This window comes from Serinus canaria, chromosome 6 (genome assembly GCF_022539315.1).
Source record: "Serinus canaria isolate serCan28SL12 chromosome 6, serCan2020, whole genome shotgun sequence".
Classification (NCBI taxonomy): Eukaryota; Metazoa; Chordata; class Aves; order Passeriformes; family Fringillidae; genus Serinus; species Serinus canaria.
Window position 1 is genome coordinate 13,551,252 of NC_066320.1, and position 24,868 is coordinate 13,576,119.

General features: G+C 37.4%; 1 protein-coding gene across 1 annotated transcript in view; it reads right to left on the reverse strand.

Moving 5' to 3' along the window:
* LRMDA (leucine rich melanocyte differentiation associated) overlaps positions 1-24,868 on the reverse strand; it is a 604,806-nt gene that overhangs the window by 533,014 nt on the left and 46,924 nt on the right. The window lies entirely within an intron of this gene.

The following is a 24,868-nucleotide window of genomic DNA, read 5'->3' on the forward strand; positions in this document are numbered from 1 at the left end:
CAACTATTTTAGCTTATTTGCCATGAGCACAGGGTATAATTAATATCACACAGGAGCCAGCATTGTCATTTTTCAAATCATTTCCCTGGAAATGTTCTACACCTCTTAATGGCCCTGCTAATGCTGTAGCTGTCATGTTTTGGACAGCTGCGCTTTTACAAGACAAACTCAGCTGCGCCATGTGCCTCTCTGTAGACTTTTTAGCTCAACGGCTCAGAGGCCATGAATGCCAGCTGGTAACGGCTATATGGAAATCTTTGATTAATTTTTTTACCTCTAGACGCTGACTGTTGCTCAAATGTCACCTTCCCAGTTTTCATCCCTAGCCAGTATTTTTCCCCCCTCCCAGTACTGCTTGATGGATGAAGAATCAACTGAATGGGCCAAAAATCTTATGACTAATTAAAGTAAATACAGCCTGTCCAGATGTGGAGAGAGCACAAAGTCTGGAGAGGGGCCAGGTCACACACAGGAAATGCTCCATCATTCAAGGGATGCAGCTTTAATGATATTTACCAGGAGAGAGTTAGTATATACTGATACTGCCACCCTAAAGAGTAAAGTGACACGAGCTGTGCTGTGTAAGGCTTTGCCATCATAGCTTGCAGTCAAAGCAAGTGTGCAGTCTCCATCAAATGTAAACACTGACGATGCAGGAGCTGCACAGGTATTAGGAAGCTCAGGTTTTATTCTGGTTTACTCAAGAAATGATTGGAAGATGACAATACAATCAAATTAGCACTGCTCAGCAGTCATATGGTGGGTAGGGTGCCTCTAGTTCAACAACTCATCTTGCCTATGGGGCGTCCTCTTACTGAATCCAACGACCAGAGAATGTGATCAATAAACCAACCTAACATATTGTACCTTCTAATAAATGCAAGCACATCAAATGTCCATTTCTGCCACATAAACACCTCTGATATTCTCCCATTTGAACTTCATGGTCCCTTGAACTTCAGTCCTTGAAAAGAAGACTGCAGCACTTCTTTTCTGATCATGTTTGCAAAACTCCTCATAAAGCTGTGTTCATCAGTTCAGCAGCAGCAGTTCTCCCAGCTGAAACCAGCCAGGCCAGGAAAGTGACACGAACAGGATGCTGCTAAACATGCACAACTCAGAAACGCACACTATATTCTCTTCTGCATGATTTGCTGCCATTTAAAAGACAATAAACAGCAACTTTAGATTGCTAACAACATGTCATTTAAGGTTTGCTGTTGCTCAACATCAAGAAAAATCAATGCCAGCTCTACAGGGGCAGAAAACCCAAAGAAGTGAGCTCCATTTCAGGTCTGTTTGAACTCATTTCCTTTCTCCATGGTTGCCCCCTTGTACACCCCCTCAGGCATCCCCTCACAGCAGGCATGACAGCTTGACACATTGACAGCTTGCACTGAATGACAACTGATTTGTACAAATTTCAAGCCTTATAAATCTACCTGTCACAACAACAACATAAAAGAGCTTGGACCCAGCAGGTAACTCAGAAAAAGCTTCCCCTGACAGCATTTTCTGAAAAGCAATGGCTTGCCTCCTGCCAAAAATTCCAACTATCATCCTTGTATAACTTTGAATAAAAATTCAGGGCCCATTTTCTTGCCAACAGGCTACCAATCGTCTTATTTAAAGATTAAAAAGTGTGAATAAGAAAAAAAAAGCCATCCACAGAATTTCATTTTATACTGATATGAAAGTAGTACCACCTGCTATGGTAGGATTACCACACCATTTTTCTCTACAGTGCTCAGACAGAGTAAATGAACGAGGCTTTTTACGGTATTTAAACAATATCCCAGATTGCAATGCTGTTATGCATCCATTTCATTGGAGCTGTTTCAATGCCACTCTTGCTGATAGAAGTTCAAGAGTTTTTTTGTTTTACTTTGGGAGGTTGCTTTGTTTTATTTTTTCCCTCACTGAGTTGTTAAAAAAGCAAAATTGCAATTTTAGAATCCAGCGAGGCTTTTCAAGCTACATTTTGCAGTCCAGCTCTAGAGGAAATCCACACTGACATTAGCTAAGTGTTCAGTGTTTCCATAAGCAGCATTATGCATGTGAAAGGCACAGCACTTAATGCTAACCCTTACAAAAGGATCTAAAGGGAACACAGTATTTTCAAAAAGATCTTTCTGAAAGGAGTTTATACCAAAAGATTTTTGAAGTTGGCAAGAAAACTCCAAAAGATGACGAAAGTGATATAATGTTTTAAATTATACAATTTCAAATCATTCTGGGAACTCCCCACAAGATCACTTTATGAGTACAACAGGACATGCTATACGAAGTATCAAATTAGCTGTCTTTAAGCCTGGAAAAATTGTTCATTAAATTATGCATGATTAGGGACAGAAAAAGTTATTTGTGCGTTTTAGCTGAAAATCAAAGTGGTTGGCAATGACAGTTTATAAAGATTCAAAAGTAAGCTGTTGGATAATAAGAGCAATTAGTAATACATGTATAATTTGCATAAACTATAAATTCAGCCAATGAGACTTCAAAGAAATTGCTTTATTTCCTTTTAACTCAGTTATTATGGGAAAACTTAACTGTCCAAGTCACTTTGCAAATGTAGAAAGCTGATGACTAATGCAAATAATAGCACTGGTTGAGTGCTATTTCACATTTGTACCTATAGTGCTCTCCCTATATTTGATACATGACCTAAGACACTGAAAATTCAAGTTTTTCTGTATTCAAGCTTGGCTGACAAGTCCCTCATTTCCCTTCTTTAATGATTTAGTGCAGAAAGTAGGAAAGCAGGAACACCCTTATGCAAAATGTTTAACAAAAAAAAAAAGTCCAAAACCAGCAGCACAGCCCTACAGTCTCATAAAATTCCTGTGGACATTTAAGGGCTGCCTTACCTTTGATTAAGAGCAGGAAGGAGAAAAAAAGGAAAGCAAATATTATTTTACAGTAACAGAAATACACAGAATGTGTGAGCAATTTCTCGCGTTTAAAAAGTGTGTGAATTACCAAATAATATTAATTTTTTTTTTCCTAACTGGCAACTTTTCAAGAAAACTAACAATCTAGTTTCACTGTTGCTTCCAGTGAAGTTGCAACTCCTGTTTCTGTAGACTGCCCCAATAGGGCAAAATTACAGGAAAGAAAGTTTAAGCAGACTGCTGAATACTTTCCATTAAGGCATAGAAACCTACACCTACGTAATACAGAATTATCAGAGATCATGCTATCTTCAAAACAAGTACCATCACACAGGTGGCAAAAGTCAAGCACATGGCTTCTTGAAAACATCACCCAAGGTAAAATACTTCTGGTATAGAGCACGTCTCAAAACTACTTTCACTGGCTCGTGAAAACAGACAGCCTTATGAAGGAGGAAAATACAAGTTACTTTTATAACACCTGTAGTCACCATTACCCTTGAGAAAAAGGCCTAAGTTCCTGAAGATAACCAACAGCTAACTAGATGTTATGGACAGTAGGTGAGTATTCTGGTTCAACCACCTTGGCTGGGATACAAAGGATGCCCATCCTCCTTTTTCCATCTTGGGAATATTTTTTAATCTGTTTCATCAAATCTTCCTTTAGTCCTAACATTTCCAAACATAGATCAACACCACCTCTATAGTCAAACGTGACATAATGCAAGTAGTAAATGGATTTAGAAAAAACGTCTCATAAAATGACAAGCCCTGGAAGAGGAGCTCTAAAGCAGCTGAAGCACTTCAACACCTGAGCCATCACTGAGGGACAAAACAAAGAACCTATCTGCTAAAGACAGAAAAAAAAAAAATTTATGTTGGAAGAGCAAAGGCTTAAATTTTAGCCTTGCTGGAGTTGCCTCTTCTCCAGATTTGGTAACCATAACTTCTACCACATTGATTTTTTTTTCCCTATGCCTATACCACAGCATATACAAGCCTTGCTTAACATACACAGCCACAATAGGGCCCCAAGTAAATAAATATTATTTCTCCATAAATACACTGGGGTAGAGAAGAGTACAGAGACACACAGACACACACTGTCCTCAACTTCTTGATCCTTCCAACGTTCAGAAATACAACAAAGGCGTTAATTTTCTCGCATATAGGGACAGAACTTGTTATTGACAGAAAATGACTGCAAAATAACATACCACCTGTGAGGGGCAAGTTCCAGAATTTCTAGGATTTGTCCCTTGAACCTGTGGAAGTCAGTACATTTTTGCCACTTAGAATCCTCTGTGTTATTTGTAACTGTCAGTGGAACGAAAATCTGTAATTGTTAAGAGGGAAAGAGCCTGTGCAAATTCTTCCCAGTGCAAAGTGAACAGTCAATCACTTTTATAAGGACAGGAACAACCGAAACTATCCATTCGTATACTTTCCTTTAGTCAACAATATTACCTTTAGTAATCTGGGGAATGTGCATCCATAAATTACAGAAAGTGTTATTGCATTGCTGAATAAACAGCAACATTTCCATCAGCAGCAGTGGCAGCACCACAAAGGTATAACAAACAGACTCAATCATTTTCTTGTCAAGCTCTGCAATGACTGCAGAGTTTACTGCTGGAGATAATGTTGCTTTCCTCAGCATTGTGTGCCAAACTGCAAACTGCTTATTAAAACAAAACCTCTTTTACTGAGCAGCATGAGTTGGATAATCACTTATTGCACTCAAGAAAAAACAGGTTTGATGCCCAGAGGTGGTTAGCAATCAAGCATATGCATTAACATTTGGTTTGTAAAAACTGGCTAAAAAAATAAGTGAACTAAAAAGGAATTATGAGAACCAGTGCCTCAGGTTTATCGTTTTCCCTGTTAATATATTGTTAGTGATAAAATATTCCAAACTACTCTAATGTGCCTCTAACAGAGAAATTAGCAAAGACAGACAGGAGTGAAATATATTTCAACTAAACCAAAACGTTTTTTTAAAAAGAACTTGATCACATCTTTTCATTCCAGATACAGGTGGCAACTTGCTTTTCACAGAAGGGGGTTGGGGGGGAGAAAAAAAACTTAAAAACTAGTCAACTGTGTCAGAGATACTGCTGAAGCACAAATCTATTATTACCACCCAAAGAAACAGCTTGGCAAAACTAAGCCGACCAATACTCCTGAAAAACCCAGTTCAATTTTCTTCGCTTAAAACAGATTGACAACCCTTTTACTTGGTTGAATAACAGGAAAGTCTGAGACACAAATGAGCAAGCTCTGCCATGTCAAGAAAACACTGCTGTAAAGCAAGCCATTATTCTTGACTTCAGAATTGCTCCCTTTTTTCTTCTTTCCATTTTCTTAATGATTAGAGATATATTAATATAAAGGTAAGCAGACAGCCTTCTCTCTGCTGTGTTGGCACTGCTGATTTCCTTCTAACACTGAGCTATCAGCTTCTCAAGAAAACAGAACATCCAAATAATGGAGATTTCAAGACTATTTTAAGTTGGAGGAGAGTACTCTGAGACTCTCAAAGCCACACACAAAAGAGAATTTTAGAGGATGACAGGGGCATGCCTCACTGATCTTTAACAAGCACATGAACACAATTAAAGCCCATGTTGTCTTCAAAAAAGAAGAAAGTGATGGCAGCCAAGTTCTGGGAGCCAACACGTGGAGCACTTAGGATATCCTCAGGGTGGGAAGTTCCAAACTTACAAAACCTCCTTTGATTCCACAGAAGTTTGAGAAGCTTTTTCATGAGTACTTAGGTGACCTGAACCTAAACACTAATGAATTGTTTACTGTGGAGAACAGTCATCCTGACTGTAATTAGACATAAAAAGTAAGCATTTGTATCAGGTATATCTTGAAATTAATTTGATCTAAAGGAGGGTTAAATCACGCCAATCTTCACATCTGTGCTTCCTTTCACGATCACACAACCTGAGCAACTGCACCAATGTAAGCCCCTAGGAAAGAGCCTCCAAGCCAATTTAGAGTAGGATGATAAATATTCAGCTGTTTTAACTTGGTCAAATGCAAAATTATGGCAACATTCTTATCAGATTTCCATGTCAAATGGAATTAACGTTGATGAAACAGTCAATTAAATGCATTCATAAAATACCTTTGTAGCTATTAATATTTTAAAATATCAATTCATTTCCTTCTCCCACCCATCAAGAAAATTAACCTCTATGCACTGATATTATCTGGAAGAAGAGTAAAATAAGAAAAATGCCAAACTGTCTCCAACACACAGCCCAACTCATAATATTCTTGTTTATTCTTTTCCTTTCTTATTTTTAAATTTTTACTTTCCTTAGGCCTTTATCTTCTTTCTCATACTCTTCCACCACAATCACACTTACAGACCCATTTCCTTTTAAAGGAAAGGTTTTTCCCAGAAACAAATGTACTACCTCCCAGACCCAAAATAAAATCTTCAAGATGTTTGTGTTCATTCTCTTTTACATCGGCTTACTCTTACAGTCTTGTACTTCTTGTCACTCTCTTGTCTTCTCAAGTATTCACATATTGAGATTCTCTATAGCTTTCTCCACTTTTCTTATTCCCACTCCTCTCTGTAACTCTCAAATGCCTTCTTCCAGTCATAATAATTTCCCCCTCTCTTACCCCAAAAGCCATTGTCTTTATATATCAACACCAAGACAAGCATCGCAACAAGGCAACAGTAACTCAAAGTCATCTGTCCTAACTCCATGAAAGCTCCATTAAAAAACAAAATTTTTCATATGGTACAACTACTGGTGACCATACTTTTTTCAGAGTGACCACATGTTCCATGTATAAAACAAACAGTTGCATTGCAACATGTCTGAGTAACTGACGTACTTAAAGAAATGCAGTAATAAATCCATTATTTTTATGTTTAACTAATACCATCATATTCGGTAACTAGTACAATTTGCAATTGGAGATGATTCAGTTAAACAGCAAGTTACCCTTCAGAGCACTAGGTGTATGATCTGCTACCCAAAGGTTCCAGAGCGTCCCTTAATTTCCATCATTATCTACTGACATGCCCAAATGATTCTTTGGCTACTTGTTAATAAAAGAATCAGAAGGTGCTAATCTCATTATCGCCTTGTCAGCAGTTCCTGTCAGAGCCTTGTTGCCCATTAATCGCCTGCTGCTGCTGCAGTCAATCAGGATCCTGCCTCGCACTCCCCCAACGTGTTCATTCTTTTACCTGCAAGGATAGCAGCCAACCAAAGTGTCACAAGGCACCACACTGACTAGCACCATGTTATAGAAACAATTATTTACCTTCCTCTACAGCATCACAGGTATGATTGCATAGTTCAAAACAGTTCACCTAGGCTGAGGCTCTATGTCTTCTACTCCACCTTCCCAATTTATTACTTGGTTTACTTTACAGTCATGCTAACGCAGCCAGGGAAATAATTGCCACCATATGAAAAGCCCCAAGAGGATTCCTATGCCCAGGCAGAAAACTGCCACTCACTGTTCTAACTGAAGAGTGCATATTTATTCCTACCACTTCAAACAGTAGGCATAATTTATTAGACAATACACATTGTGAACCTAACTCAAGAGTTTGTGCATCCCAAAAACACTTTTCTCACTATGTGCTGACAAAAATTTCAGAGACAGATACCCATGATCATTGAAAACTTCTCTCAAATTGTATTTCAAAAAATCTAATTATTTATCATACCTTAGCAGTAGGTTGATATTTAAATTCATATTAATGAGTCTAGTATTTCCAATAAATGAAAAGGAAGATTAACAAAGATAAACAGCAGAGAGCAACAAAAAAGGCAATGAAAACAAAAAAATGCAGACAAAATAAGTGGGAGGAAGAATCAAAATAGCATGCCAAAGGATAGAAAAACAACCTGTCAAACATATCCCTGTCTTACTAGGAATACTTATATACCAGTTCTCAAAACCAGCCTAAAATTTAGGTATGTAGCACCATTTTAATAAATCAGGCCTGGATCAGCACCCAACATTACAATTAGAATAGAAAAGTGAAAATATCTCCTTCTTTGTCCACCCAGCTTTCCAGTAGAACTGTATAGAATAATTCTTTAAAATCCATGAAGCTATACAAATAGAGTCACCCAAAGACCTTGTGGCTCCATTCAGCCTCTGCAAGTTTTAGAAAGGAAAAAGTTAATGCTCTGAGACTGAAATTTACTCTCTACACAAGGAAAATAATTTGGGGTAAAAAAGGCAAAAAAGCAACCCAGACCAAAGATTCAAAGAAACAGATCAGTCAGTGATTTGTTCTACTCACAACAGATAAGAACTCGATGTTCTTTCCAAAATCCATATGCTACCCTTCAGATAAATACACAGCAACAAAAAGCCACAAAACAGATTTGAGATGGGGTTTGAACAAGAGAAGGTGAGGTATCCAATTTCCCAGCTGGTTGAGATTCGAAGGTAGCTCTAGCAGCTATGCCCAACTACTAGCAAAACTCATACTAACAAAAACTCATCTGTCTTCTGGCCACATAATTCCTCGTCTGTGATCCAAATTTTTCCTTGCACTACTCATAGACACTAAAAAAATTATTTCTATGTTTGAGAGATTGACATCCTTTAAAACTGCCACCCTAGGAACCATGAAATCAACCCAGCTCTAATTGAGGTGTGAGACATCATCTATGTAGATGATACAGATCTAGGTGCCATTCATGCTACTGGCTCTGATACCAGCTTCAAAAAACCAAAAAAAAAACCAAACAAAACAAGAAAAAACCAATACCCTTGTAAAACCTTCTCTACAATATGATTCATGGGAAAGGCTCTCAGGAACATGGGTATCCTAAATAGCTTGTAAGAACTTTCACAGCTTATTCCCAACCAGATCAGCATACAAAGACTATAACAGTAGAGGCAGCATCAAATCCCGTGTGGATCACAAAATTCCACCTGCCCTTTCATCAGCAAAGTCTTCCAGTATCATTATCTCAGGCAGAGATGCCTTCCATCAGTTTCCCCTCTCTATTAGTTTAGACAACCAGCATAATCTGTTTTTATGTCAAAACGCAAAGCATATAGCAAGGCTTGGGGGTTTGGGTATGTTTTTCCCTACCAAAATCTCTTTTAGTCCATTATTTAGGACAAAATAATGTGCAAGCTTATGCACTTATTTTCATCAAATATCAATGGAATATTTTGTCACAGTCCTAAGGCCTCCACCAAAACTAAATAAAAAACCAACTGAAAAACAGGCTATGTGGAAAAAGGAAAAAAACGTTATTGAGAAAGATTAGGCATATTTGCATCTCAATCCAGATATCCCATGTTTGCCATAACACCACTACATAGTTGAGTGGCACAAGTGATAGTGAAATTGTTTTGGCTGAGCTGACAGTAATAAGGTTGATATGAATCACAGAACCATTTAGCATGAACTATATTATAACATTCATTTTAATCATGTTAAGTGTAAGGGCAGGAAAAAGAGTAAAAGGAATATACAAGCAATTTACTTGCAGGCATTTTTAACAACTTTATTTAAGCTTGTTTTATCTGCATAAAGAATATCCCAATATGCCTGTTAAGTGAAATGAAAATGGAAAGTGTTTCAAGTAGCATAAAGACATTAAAGAATGCCTTAAAGTGTATGAAAATTTTACATCAGCTCTTATTACAGTTGATTGCTGAACTGACAAGGGAAAAAATGTATCTCAGGTTTCCCTCCACTTGTACATTAATAAGCACTTTTTAAGCACCATTCTGCAAAGAAACTGAAACACTTCAATTCTGAAAGAACAGCTTTGACATTACCTCTACTAATAATGAATAATATCAAGATATATTTTACTTTGGAGAAAGAAAAGACCTCTCCTGATCTTTTGTAATTCCAATTTATTTTGCAGAAGTAGATCAATGTACACCAGTTGATTTTATGCTAGGCAGCCAAGGATACTGATTTTAACTTTTATGCCTCATGTAGGCTTTATCAGTGGTAATTCATTAGTCAGGTTAAAAGCAACCTACAACTCTCCCAATTTGGATGGTAGTTGCCTTCTTTATTCACTTGCCCAGTGAAAAAGAAGGGGTTTGGCTTAAATCTTAGCCATCCACACGTGACCAGGTTTTTCAGATAGCACCTTTTTCAATGATTAAAATTTCTGTCATCAATTTTTTACCCTATGAAACTAGAAATTCAGATGTATTGTTCAGTACTAAATGACTATGGGGATTGAACAGACCCAGACACCTATCATAGCCAGCTGCTGATAGCAAATCAGATGTACTGCATTTAAAGCCTCTGAAATGCACTCTTTAACCAATGTGTTCAAAGAGAAGGCAAGCCTTCATGACTAGGTTTATATAAAAACTTATATTTTAAGAGTACATTAAAAAAAAGTAACATATAAAAAAATTTGTAGACCCAAAAGGACTTCCTTAGCCTACAACACAACTCCCAGCTCCTCTTTTGCCCTGTTTGATTAGGATTTAGCCTATGCTGACAGATTATCTTTGGAAAGGCCCCTGGCTGTGCCAAAAAGAACAAGTTAAGCAAAGGATTAACCAATACACTCCCACTAATGCAGTCAAACTGTCACTGGGATCAAAGACTTTCACAAGAGACAGAAAGTGATTTAGGCAAGTGTCCCTCCATGAATTAATGCAAAATATACTATAACAGTCACTTTGTGCCTGATGGAAAGAATATACTGCTCTGCTTTAACTTCTCAGAAGGAAAAAAACCCCAACCTTTATATTAAATCCAACTGTTTATTCTTTAAGCAAATACTTCCATCTTCTAAGCACTTTCATGAGAAAAAAGATGTTGCAAGAAGTCCAAACACAGAATTCTTGCAATGGGAAACCATTAAAACAAGAAAACTCCACTCAAACAATGGAACTGAACAGGTCTTCAGAGCTCATTGCTAATTTTACTGAGTCACTTGATACTGAAATACAGCATAAGATGAAGTAGCTGTGGACCCAGTTACCACTTACATAACAGTTATGATGCAGGAGACAAGGAGTCTCAGGAACCCCACACGGATTTTGCTTAAAGCATGCCATTTTTATTAGTTGCTGTGTGATGGACATTATACAAGAATGAAACTGAAAAGCTATTTATGCCAAAAATTGCACAAGCTTCCCACAAGAACACAAGAAAAAGGAAACTCCCAACTATACTTTTAACCAGCATTTTAGAGTCAATACTGTTCAAAAACATCAAGAGAAACAAATAATTCCACAGACACAAGGCAATGAATGTTTCTAGTGTTCTCACTAAAAGTTTACTGATTAAGAAGCCATTTATGGATAATTCTGATCAATATAATGATCCCAACTATATTTCCTAACAAAGTGATCCATATCAAAAACGGTGATGTTCTGTGTGTACCACTGAGGAGAGTTTAAATACTGAGAATTAGTGTCAAATTCTAAGAGCCAACATGAAAAAAAAATACTATTTCAGCATCATATCCTACTTACTCAAACTCTCCAGCTTACACAGAACTAAAGGGAACAATAATATCTCTTAATCTAATGTCTTCAGCAGCAGATGCAATTTCTTCCCTTTGTGGCCAGAAGTTACTATAAACAGGCTATTTAATTGTGGATTAATACAACAAGAGGAGATGCATTACAATTTAGCAAATAGACTGGTGCTACATTTGTATGAGAATAAAAATAATAGAAAAACCATGGAAAGAGTATTGTCAGCACCTTTAGTAACTTTAGGAGGTAGAACTACATATTACACATCCTTTTTTTTGTCTTCCAGGAAGTATCTCATTCTGGTCTCTGCAAGTGTCTATATGTAAAACAACTACTTTGCTCCCACAGAACTCAGAAATTTTTAAAAATGTATCTACATTAATTCATCTTGATTTAGCACTCCCATTTTCCTTGAGTGCTTGAGCTCTGATATTTGGTAACAGACACACAAAGACACCGTACGTTATCATCATCTTTAACCTATAGATGTTCAGATCAACAGGAGAACTAAGTTGATTTTGCACAGTTCAAAACACAGTTTACATATAAAGAGGGTTGTATCAAAAAAAAAAAAAAAAAAAAAAAGCAATTACTCTTTCTTGATTCTTTATTGCCCTGTAAACCTGTAATAATTAGTCTGCCAAATTGTGAAACTCAATACTGATCTGAGAACAATTCTGGAAAGTCCACAAAATGGCAACACACCCACAAAACCTCAACAAATAATTTCATTAATTAAAGGTAAGAGCTCATGACAGCTGCTCTCCAGAGAAGCATTTGTAGTCAGAATGCTTTAAGGAAAGCATATACAGTATTTCATCACTGTGTTTAGACTTCTTATGAGATACAGTGTGATTAATGGAGAAAAAATAAATATTAAAAGTCTTACCATGTGCCAAATTAAGAAGAGCACTTGATAAAATAGGCACCACTTCTTGTGAGTAATTTGAAAGAATAACTGTTTTTCATTACAACCTCAGTTCCCAGCAGGTCATACATAAACCAAGCCAGCTGCAGTTCAAACAAAGGTCTGTCCAAAGGATGGGCTCAAGGTGCAGATAAATCATTATTGCAAAACCAGTGCCAAGCTTCACTCTCCCTTCTGCTTCTTCCATTTTAATAAATTGGACTTGACCCCAAAACTCAGTTATTTAAATACCCTAGCTTCATTTTTGTCCTGTACTTTTCAACAAATAAAAATTTATTACAAATAAAGATTTATTTGCAACAACCAAAGCAAGTCAAAGCTGTAGCAATATCCTCTTAAAGTGTTCACATGATCCCTAAAGTTTATAGAAGCTTATGGCTAAGCTACATGACCATCAGGTACATGGTGAAGGATTCATCTCATTTTCAAGCTACATACTTGTAGTTATTTCTTGAGAACTACAGCAGCATATTCACAGATTGAAGTTTTCCATTAATCATTTTCAAGCTGTTCTTTACAATTTCAAAAAAATGTGATGTTAAGTCAAGGGAGACAAGAGAATTTTTTTAAAAAAGAGCACTTTTATGGCCAATATTTCCAAGTTAAATATGGCCAATATTTCCAAGTTTAAAAAAAAGTTAGGTCTTGCCAGGCTATGCCAAGACCCCAGGATTGGATCCTGACATGGTGATAACTGCACACAAGAACTTCTTTGCTGGTACCAGTGACACTTACAGGCAGATCACCTGAATCTTCCTGTAGTCTCTCAGTGATTTGGGGTTAACGAGCAATAATCACATGACTTCACCTTCCAGTCTTCTCACTTTTGCTCTAGAGTCTGAGTCTACCCTTCAAGTTCTTTATTCCAAGTACCACAGAGTAAATAACCAGATGCCCTACAGTCACCATAGGCATTCTACCATGTGCACACCATCTATTTTCACAGCTAAGAACTTTGCATTCTTACCACATTTTATTTGCAGTTCAAAGTTATAAAACCATCCCCCTTTTTTCGGAAACATACCTTAGCTTTCTTAAATATTAGCACACATTAGTGAAAGTGGCAGTCATTGCAGAAGTTCAGTTTTTATAAACTTAATATTGTGGTTAAAATTTCCCATAGTCTTTTGAAGTTAGTGCCTGGTGAGAAACCTTGTTTAGACAGCTACAGGGTGGAGTTGCCAGGCTTTTAACTGCGCCAGAGAACACAGACCACCGTAGAGAAGCACACAGGAGTCCTTATATCAGATTTAGTAAAATCCTGTCACTAAAAGGAGTGTAAATCCAGGACTGATATATATCATCCTGGACATTGTAGCTCCCAATCATAGTTTACAGAAAAAAAATTGCATTCAGGAAGGAAAAAAAAAGTTTTAAAAGGGGTTGGGAGGAATATACACAACATGTGAAAGTATCAAAACATAACAGGGACCAAACATGGGAAGGTTTAAAAAACTGAAATAGGACCTCTTTTATTTGAACCTATGCAGAATAAATGATAGTTTTCAGTTCCCCTTTGAGGACTTGGATTCATCCAAGATATAAATCTGAACACAAGTCAGCGCTCACTTTATAAAAATCAGAGATCAAAGCAATTTAACATAAAATGGGGTATTTTGGGGTCTCTTTTAAGAGCAAGGAGGAACCTCCCCCCCCCGTTATTTTCAAAATATTTGAAATCCTATAGAAATTGTGAAACATTACATTGTGGTATTCTAAAGCAATAGCTCTTGTTTATAACCATATAAATTTGGTCCCCTGGCACTACTGGGCTTATATAATAGAAGAGAGTTATTTTAACAGTGCCCTGTTAAAAAAAGAAGCAACTCATTTTCAACTCATTTTCTCCAGTGGGAGGGAAGTGTGGCCTCATGTGAGAAAGGGAACATGCCTAAGTTATTACTGTAGGAAAGCAATCTGTCAAAGCCTCGTCGTTTTGGCATGGTGAATACCACTGGTGAGATCAGAGAGTCAGATCCTGCTTGCAATTACTGCTAAAGGACCTTGGATACAGGCAGCCTGCTATCAATTATTCCCCTGGCCTCAGACACTTGGACTTGTCAAGTTCCCAGTGTCTTCTGTTTTGTAACAGTAAGAAAAAGGGCTTCCCGTGATCGGTTCTTGGAAGTTTCTCACATGTTGTGTCGCTCCAAAGTGTCATTAACAATTCAATTAAAATTTCACAGCACATGTCAGCATATTCAGGTTTTTGTCTGCTAAAGTAAGGTCCAAGACAGATAAAGCAGATTCTGTCTCAAAATCTTGACTTTTAAAGTTATGCTTTCATATGTAGATTATCAAACATGACACTGCCTGCCACCTCAGTGAAACGGTGTTTGATGTCCCTACTCTACTAATAGTACAAAGAAAAAATTGTTTAACTAGAAAACCCAACAGCAGCATCTCTTGAAAGATGTTTCAAGTTACATTATTTGCTTAATTTGGTATAATAGCAACTTTCTGTTTCCTGTATTTTGGTTTTTAGAAATCCTCACTGGTCTATTTCTGATGTTAATTTTATTTTTAGAAACGCTTAAGTATTAATTTATAATTTTTTTCTTTAGTTTACTTACACTTGACATCTGGAGCTAAAAATATTAGCTCCAGATGTAAAGTGCAAATAGAAATTAAACTCATCTAAAAGGTATATTACACATAAGTTTTGCTAGATATGGCCACAAAAACAAGGCATACTGTTCTTTCACATAGTTTATTCATAGTTCAAGGGCCTCTCTGCAATTTTTCTCCAATTATACAATGTAAAAAATTTAACATCTTAAGGTTTTCAGTAGAATTGGAAAGAAGGTTCAGCCTTAAGCCTTCTAAGGCAGCTTTTTCTCTAAACCATCAATAGGTTTAGTCATGCAAGGAGAAGATTCTTTAAACTTACCAAAGACTTTGTTTAAAGCCCAGGAAAATGTGGACTGTCAGCATCCTTTGTGTTGTTTTGCAGCTTAAAGCCATTCCCCAGTACACTGGTGACCCTCTACCCCAGTTCTCTAGTTTCTCTCTGACATCAAACTCAGGATTATTGTTGGATTTTCTTCCAGGCAAAAAGGAGATTAGAAGCCCAGCTGCAACAGCTGACTGACAGGAAAGAGTAGGAAAAAATATATAGATAGATATAAAAGGTTTTACCACCATATTACCAAAATAATTTTCTTCCATCCACCAACTAAGAGCATTGATCAACACACCCATGGCTTGAGAAGCAGAAACTCCAAGAAATGTGGGCATCTCCCCTAAGAGTGTCAAGACAGGATTTGACAGTTGAAGGCAAAAATGATTTGCATGTAAATCCCGATCAAAAGCAAGCTTGCACCCTGAAGTTGTCAAGTTTTGCTACCAGTCTGACACTTAAATGGGCTATAGCAAAACTTGATTTAAACTAAGGAGAAAAAAAACATGGCAACTCAATTACCCCCTTGCAGATCAGATCTGGCAGTTCAGGTCAAACTTTTCACCCTGCCATTTCTCAATACCTGATGCCTTAAAGAAACAATATGTATTCCTCCTACAACCCTAGATGAAAATACATTTCCCATGGCTCCCTACTGTGCCTTTAAAAGTGAATGGGGGGTGGGAGGCGAGGTAGGTTTAGAAATATCTTGCAAAGCTGAATTTTGGTTTTGTTTTGTTAAATTTTCTCCTGATCAAAATAGTTTAAATTATATATTAGGAAAAATTATTTTATGGAAACCTATTTGCCCTAGAGGGATGTCTAATGTATATTGACTTCTAGAAGAATTCATTTACTTTTGAAACACTCCCATCCTGTTATACTTTAGAAGGCATATTTCATTGAAAAAATGTTTGCCTGTAGCATCACAGAACAGAGAACTACTTTGCCCAAAGGATGTGAAAAAAAACTCCAAAGTGTGAAATTTCATGAAAATTGGAGAAATATTTATATGGTGCAGTCAGTTTGTACAGTAACAAGGACTGCTCTAGTGTTACAAAAACTAAAGCCAAATATTTTCTAGGACCCGACTCTTAGAGCAGTTCCATCCTCCAGCCAATCAATTCATGCAATGCCTACAGCTTCAGAAATGTAACAGGTTTCTGTGGCAGCACTCAACAGTTCTAACACCTGCTACTGATTTGTTTTGTGTCCCCAGACCATCCACCTCAGCTATTTACAAAGTAACTCAGCTCTGTTCATTGCCATTAAAATGAGATATCCGAGATACACTTCAGACACTGCTTTACAGGCAAAAAAAATCCTCTGCAAGAGAGAAACCAGTGGATTGCCTATAGACAACTTCGATTCTGTAAACATTAGAATTAGGGGAAAAATTTACTGAGATCCCATATGTCACAAGAATTTGTTCACTTCACCCGTAAAAATTAGGGTAATTTCAAAGATAATGTTCACTGCACTGTCACATACTGTCCAGAACTAAAGCCTCTATGCACAACCCCCACAGCCTCTCCATCTCAGCTGTATAATTGTTGTCAGTTACAAGAAGAGGAGAATATAAAATACCAAAATGCCTCCTTTTTGCATATTGGAAAGCACTATCAGTGTTCATGATCACCTCACAACTGGTGCCCTTTGCCTCTCATACTTGGATCTCACTGCACCACAATCCCATGCTGTGCCCTGCCTGAGCAAAGGGACAAAGCCCAGCCTCCTACTTTAAGCAATAGGAACAGTCTGGGACAAGTTTTCTAATACTAATCCTTCATTTGTGTGATTACTGCATGTGTATAAATAATCACCTTTCATCTTAAACATTACATAAGCTAGTTATGCAAAATTCACCAAATTCCATTGCTTGCACCCCTACTGACCCCTGGAGAACATTCAAAGATGAGTGCACAAAGTAAGAAGTCTGTTACTACAGGCCACTCAGTTCACTACTACTACATTTCTAAATAATCATATACTCTGATAGCAGTTGGCACAACTGACTCTAATGCTACCACTCATATTTCTATATCAAGATTAACACCAAAAATAAAGAGAGCAAAAAAATAGTAGTAATAGGATTCAACTTAGAGCAGCTGTCTTTATTACTTTCATGATAATTCACTATAAGAATTAGACACAATATAGTTTCCTGCTTTTACTCAAGAGACAAAAATAAACCAAACGATTCAGAGTCACAGTTATGAACAGACTGCTATTTTTCTATGTTACTATGAACATCTCTGACCATGACACAATATCAATGAAGGATTTTAAAGCTTCATGTGATTAGGAAAGTGGCAAGCATTTACAGCATCATTGCTTAGACTGTAAAATCTTTGCAGCAAAGATATTTTTTTGTTCCGAGTTGTACAAAGCACTGTCAAAACAACGTCCTGCTACAACACTGACAATTTTATACACTCCCAGAAAAAGTGCAGACATTATTTCAGGGTACTTTGAAATGCTGCCATTTTTATTTCTACAAATCTAACTCAGACTACATCTGGAATTAAAATCAGATCTGGTGTGAATCAAGCTGAAGTATTCAAAACAATAAATTACCTCATGATTTTGATCTCATTCTCTAACTTCAATTACATAATGCCATCTTCACTTGCCCTCATCTTTATTTCTGTAGCTGTAATAAAACCTTAAAAACCTCATACTTGCAAACAAAAAAAATTACAGAAGTCTAACTAAGCTACTCTACCTCATTATCGTTGGAGGGAAAAAAACACCACATCAAAACTTCCTTAAAAGAAATCCTAAAAACCAAATTTGGATGTAACACTAAGCCATTCAGGATCCATAGAGTGCAGGTAACTAATTTGCCATCAATCTACCTAAATTTTAATATTTCAACAACTACTCTTGCTTTCACACCTGAAAAAGACAGAGGTTGGGCTTTTAAATTATTTACACCTTAACAGTCATTCTCATTGCTAGAATAGACAGCAGGACAATCTTACCTTACTTTCTTTAAAAAAAGAGTTTTAAAACATAGGAACATAATTTATTTTTATACTTTTTTGTGGTAACACACTTGCTCATTCAGAAATGTAATCAATGGTGAGGGCCACCATTTTATTTCATTAAAAGTCAGAGTAGATCCCTCTTGAACTACTTCGTAAAGTAAGCAACAGTAGGTTGGTTGACCCTCCACTGAAGTGTGTTCTGCAACTCATCCAGAAGGAAAAGACCACAGGCAAGCAGCTGACACAGGCAACCAGCTCCCATATTGCAGTTCTGGACTGAGCCAACACCCCTGCAATTTGCAGAGGGTGAAACAGACCAACTTTTGCTGCAAGCTTGCAACAGGGTGATGGCCATGGCTCGTTACCAGCTTAACAAAACCAGATGTAAGATCCCAAATTAGCAGGGGATGCAGTAGGAAGTAAAGTGGGAAAGAGCTCATTCGTATTCTATCCTATTGAGGAAGAAGAGTGATTTTTCACCATGGCTCACTTCTAGCCCAACAGAGAAGCAGTTCACACCAGGTCACTCCTCATCACCAAGAAAAGGCACAGTTTCCAACTTACAGGCAAATAGAAATCATGTACTTCACTGCAATATAGTTCTGCCGAGAACTGATACACATTTAGAGACCTCAGCTATATGTAAAGTAACATGCTACAAGCAGCTTTTCCTAAGTTTTACATAGTCTGAATCCAGCATAAATCAACTCTAACTCACTTCCATAAAGATTAAAGCCTTTTTCTCACTGAACAGTGACAGCAGATAGCACAGTACTCGCAGATCCCCCTACACTAACTCCTCAAAATAGCACCATTGTACCCTAGGGAGCTCAGGTTTTAGAGGTGTTAATATTTATTTTCCATTTTTTTAAATGAAAGTGAGACTCAAATTTCCACAGTTATTACTATATTTAATTTGGAGCATGTGGAATAAGGAAGAAGACACTCTATTGTTCAGCTTCCACAATGCACAAAATAGTAGCAGAGCAGCTACTACTAATCAAAAAACATCTCCTGGCTTTAATACCCTGTTTTGATTCTACAGACAAATGCTCCTACTATAAGACAACAGCACATCTCCATTGAAAATTTTGATAGTCATGAGTTCATTCAGATTTTACAAATGTACTATCATAGATGTATAAAATCTGCACACAGCATCCTTCCATAATGAATCAGTCTGACAGACTTATCAATTTCCAAAAAGGTAAAAAACATATTCTGTAAAGTTTAAAACGCCAGAAAACTTTTAAAAACAGTGCCAACACATTTTCAATAAAAGCACACACTTGGTTTATGGAGTTGTCTGCTACCACTGATCAATAAACACAGTCTTGCTTCTGCTTCTATTCCCCAGAGAGAGCTCCAGTGGACTACCACACTACTGCACACACACTACCAGTGGAAAGTGAGCCTTGCCCACTTTGTTCTGGCTTTTTATGCCTAAAGATTACTTAAGATCTCATTGAGTCCAAGTACATTTTCTTCCTTCAAAGGCTTACAGAGCCTAGGTTAGGTTTTCTTAGTATCACCCTTATAAATTCAAAGGTCCCCCTATTTCTGCTCAGAGCTAAATCAGATTTACAACAACTGTCAAAGCATAGGATGACAGATAAATTAATCTTCCCTTCATGAGTTTACATTCAAGGCATCTGGGTTGCTGATCTGGCCCTAACAAGCACAGGGTCTCTACAAGCTGTCGTTTAAAGCTGATGCTTTCATGACTGGAGATGAATTATTCTGTCATGAGAATCTATTTATTCAGGAGTTAGAAGGTGGAGTTTTGGCTGCAGGATAGGATGATTTCATGGGTTAAGGTCCCCTTGAAATGTCTGTTTAAATCTTGTCCTGGAGTTAACTCTAATACATTCGGATTTCTTTGGACATACACAGAATAGGGAAATGCCTTTTTCTTCACACAAAATTTTACATTTTCCTGAAGCCTGGCACCAGTAGAGGACCGTTCCCAGTACAACAGCTGATTATTATTTCTTTCCTCCAGCTAAGGTTGATTATCCTGACATTAATAACTTGACATTTTTTTTAGAAGGCATGATTCATTGTACAACATTGCCTGCTATGCAGCAGCCTGCTACAAAACAACAGCTTGCTACAATCTGCCAGGATACTTTGGAGAAAGGAACAGTTTGGTGGAGGAGCCGGGAACCTAGTGTGTTACCTGTGGAAAAGAAAGTTGTTCAGGCCCAGCTGCTGGACACTAATGCAGCAGAAACAATGACAGTCCTTGAGCTGTCACAGCATTTAGCACAGCACATGTCACAGCTGAGATGGCCACAACACACAGAGTGTCACCACACAATATCAGAAAACCCCAACCCATACACAGTAACCCCATACCCCATCAGAAGGCTTCAGGCATCTGCCCACACAGAGTAACACCATTCCACTCCAGAAGACTGCCAGTATCTGCCCTTCTTGTTCTTTAGCCCAGCCTTTTATACCCCCCATGCTCATGCATTGCACCTGTGTGCCCTCTGTTCCCTTTTGGTGGTTGGTCAGTGCCCCGGGCACTCCAGGGCTCATTGCTGTCAGTGCTGCTCACCTGCTGCTCACAGCTGTGCCCATTGGGGATGGGGCTTGGCCCAGCCTCACCCCAATTACCACAAACTGTGTGCCTACATTGAGCAAAGCAGTCAGGGAGAAGTTTCCATAAATTCCATCTCAGGTCAGCAGCACGCAGGGAAAATGAGGCCATCAAGAAATCAATTCAGGATCTATAAACTAAACAAGAAGATCAGCTATTGAATACTGCAAGACAGTGAGTGACAAGCTTCAGTCCATTGGGAAAGACAAATTCCACAATAAACCTTATGCATATTTAACCAGTTCCTCAATAGCTAAAAAGATGCCTATGCCTTGTTCTCTAATTATTACCTGACTAGTGTTCACCATTCCAATATGGAATGCCACAGGGGATTTGGGAGAAGGGATGGGCTTAGTCTGTTAAACAACTGAGTAGCCACGGTTCAATGGCATGTTCCTCAGTTCAGCTCAGAGCATGGATCCAAGCCAGGAGACCATAATATTGTTAAAAGAAGCCATTAAGTGGCCAAAGAAAAGAATCAATATATGAAATAGATCCATATTTATCTAGGTTTCAAAATAATTTGGGGCAATATTATACTGTAAGAACAGGGAAAATGAATACATCTAAAGAAAAAAAATAGTAATGTGTTTCCTTTAAAGCAGCAATAAGAAATATTCATTGTGGGAAGAATGATAAACCAAAATAACATTTTTTTCCAAGGAATAATTTTCAAGAACATAGAAGAAATAAAGAAAAATCCAACTCTCTTCTCAGAAGATAAACCAGTTGCAGGCAAGAAATAGCTGGTTTTCAGTAAGGAGTGGTATTAGAATGCTAACATAGAAACAAGGCAATCTCAGAGACATTCAGTCTTCCTGTTGATACTTGATTTGTCACTTTCTCCATGCTCCTTTCTAAAGCACAAGCCTTCTCTACACAAGCTTTTTTTTTTCTTTAGGGTGACAATACCCTTTTGGCTATATCCCTTTTTATACATAAATTCATCATTAAAATGTCACTATCACTCCTTTATTGTTCAGAAAAGAGACATTCTTTAAAATACTTGAAAAATACACCCAGCAGCTGATTTATGCTAAACCTATCACTCTTCCAGGAAGACATCTAGTCTTTCTTTTCAAGCTGTCATTATCAGCTATGAAATCTGCAGAGGAGTCCAAGTTCACATTATGTCCTCCCTTGAAATTTCCTTAATACTGGCACTCACAAGTGCAAAATGTTTTCTCAAACCTCCCTTCTGTCTTCTTAAGGAATTGCAGGGAGGTGGGAGGGTGAATTCCACAGGATTTGAAAGCAACAATCAAACAATGCAGAGGCTATATCTCTTGTGTAAGCTAAAACTAATTTAACCACAGGACAACTGAAAACCATTTAAAATACAAAATGCAAACGTACATTTATAACAGAATTGATCTTCCAGTAAGCACCACCTGCAGTTGCCACTGACCTAAATAATCTCATTGCACTATCCGAATCCCACTTCCATTTCCAATTCTAGGAATTCAGCCATCCCAGGTGTCTGGTTTTCTGCTATCACTTCCAGAAGAGATTTCAGCAAAAACCATGCACAGCAGTAGGACAAAACATTTTGAAAACCTCTCCTCTGTTTATAGACATTGCAATGCTTTTGGAAGTGTTAATTGAAAGTTTAGCATTGGGTGCTGTAAAGTTGATCACCTTTGAAAAAAGAAGTCTCGTATCATTTAAACCAGACCTCTGAATTTTATTTGCCTCCAAATTCATCAGACAAAGGATTTTGATTTTTCTGAAAGTTTAAATATAAGCCAGTATAAAAATCAAAGGGCCATTCCTTTAGGATTAGAATCAAAACAAGTTGACACCTAAAAACCCACCAAGTCCAGTAAGTAGATATTAACAAAAACCATGCAGCTTCCCAATTATTTTTAATATACTTCTACTAAGCACTGCAAACTGATGCAAGATCTATAAGATGTTAAGGAAAGAGAGATCAGTCTGTGGTATTTATGACTTTAGTCATTCTTTCTCAAAACAACAGATGAAATAAAATGTATGACATTCCCAAAGAGGGAGTTTCTACTGTAATTCATCTTAAAATGCAATGTTCTGTCATCTCCAGTAACACTTACTGAAAGCAACCATCAATACTTTTTGTCAAAAACCTGCACTCTGTGTAAAATGTTCCATCAATCTCTATTTACATAAAATAAAAAACTTGCAGTGTGATTCTAAAGCAGAACCATTCAGATTCTCAGTCTTCCATTTTCATGCTCTGTTGAAAAATTATTTTGACTGACACAAAAAAATCCCAATGCCTAACAATTTATGGTAAGGGTTGATTTTTTTTTTTTTAATGTAAAGCAAAACCACACAGAGTTATTCTTTTCCATTGATCAGCTAAGCAAAACAAAGCATTTTTGTGTACTTTGAACCCCATCCAGTTTTCTTTCTATGTTTAAACAGTCTAAATAGTCTTACTTAATAATTGGTGACCAATTTTGCAAACTAAGCAATTTATTATAGTTCACTTAATCATGTTCCTGTATCCCACATGCTTTTCCAGACATAAAAAAAGCACTTAGACTCACCATCCTATAATTTTACTCACATGACCAGTACCATAAATTTCAATCAGAACTAAATCACAAGGAGAAGAATATATATGTATTCAATGCTTTTGAGTTTAGAGGCATAGTTTTCTAATCCTCATATCACATTCACAGTGTTTCTAAGCTATTAGGCACTAGCAGATCAATACTCAAATAGTTGTTGTTAAGGAGCATGGAGGAAAACTGCAGCAGAAATATACAGCCACAAAGCAGTCATTCATTTTCCAAGTACCAAGCACACAGCCCTGTTACTGGCCACAGCCAGAAATGAATTAGTTGACTTGAAAAGGAGACTGTAGAGAGCTTTTCAAGTTCTTTGCTTCAGGGTTTCCTCTAGACTAGAAACGTTCTTTTGGTTTATCAACTTCTCAGACGAAACTGCACTTGCTCTCAAACTTCACTGCCACTGTGAAACCAAACCATCTCTTTAGGCCTGGAAGAAATGAGACTGGAACAGGCCATGGCAAAGTACAGCAGGGTTACCATGGACAGATCACACAAACCCCAACACCACTGGGCTCCAGATCAGCACTGCAGGGCACAGAGCAGGACCTGGGTCCCCCCTGAACCCACAACTGGACCCCATCAAACAACTACTGCACAATATTTCCTTCTCAATGAACAGATTTGATCAAGGATTTACCACATTTTATGTACTCTTTCTACAACTAATTGTAGAAAACTATTCTGATCAATGGTCATTAGTTTCTAAGTTTCATTTAAAGGATAATGTCAACTAAACATCTTTGTTTCTCTTATTGCTAGAGCTTTTGTTCAGCTAATCCCTAAGGTGACTTGAAGCTGGGGATATGATTACAGATTTGCCATCCCACTCCACCCCTATTTGTGGGTGAAGATCCTTTGCCATTTAAATATGAAAACACTCTGAAAACAAGTAACTTTTCAGAAAATATTGCAGAAATAGAATGTAGTCAGCTTCTCTGTACTGTAGACAACAAAGTCCACAAAAAAACCAAAGAAATCCTAAGGAAAATAGGAGAATGCCTAAAACAATACCTAAAGAAGAAAAAAAGAATCTAAGAAAAAATGCCTACATTTAAGTAGGCATTTCTATAACTATAAACCATCAGAAGATAACAGACTAATGTTATCTAATGGACTAATGGACAATCAGATACAGAAAGGTCTTGTAAAAATTTCTAATTTTCATATCCACTATTTGGGATAGATGACAGTAAGACCTTAGTGAACTCAACCAGCTTAGTCCCCATCTCAGAGAGGGAAAAAAAAGAAAATTCTTGCCAAATCCCACCTATTAATAAATAAATTTTAAGAAGACCACAACCCATTTTCTGCAAGCTCTCAGTTTCACACAGCTATATGGAGCCACAGCTGAGCTCCACATCACATAAAGCACATGCTAAATTTGCTGGCTGAGTACTAGCACTTGGAGATACAATCCAAAGCTCAAAGAACAACATATTTATTGCTCCCTTTTCTAACAGATGAGGGACCCAAGCCAGGACACCTCCTCCTCACAAGTTACGTGAATTAATTAACTTTTCCA